Source organism: Topomyia yanbarensis, chromosome 2 (genome assembly GCF_030247195.1).
Source record: "Topomyia yanbarensis strain Yona2022 chromosome 2, ASM3024719v1, whole genome shotgun sequence".
In the NCBI taxonomy this organism is placed as follows: Eukaryota; Metazoa; Arthropoda; class Insecta; order Diptera; family Culicidae; genus Topomyia; species Topomyia yanbarensis.
This window is the reverse complement of record NC_080671.1, coordinates 85,012,453-85,012,752: the sequence shown is the minus strand read 5'-3', so window position 1 is coordinate 85,012,752 and position 300 is coordinate 85,012,453.

Below are 300 nucleotides of genomic sequence, written 5' to 3'. Positions count from 1 at the left end.
CTTATTATGTGTAACGTTGTAATATCCGACATCCTGTCGTTCGCGTGCAGCATTCGAAGAAGTGCCGTTGGCACCATCTCAACACTGATGACATCTTCCCTCTTAGTCTTTTCGATGATCATGTCTGATCTTAATAGGTTAGATAGAATCGATGGGGGCGGGCATAGCGTAGTTGGTAAATCGATTGCCTTGTAACCAGAGTTAAAAATAATCGAAGCTCTTTTTTGACGGCTGAAAATGAACCTGATACGACTCGCGGTGAATAGAAAAAATATTCATTCAAATATCTATGTTATTCAT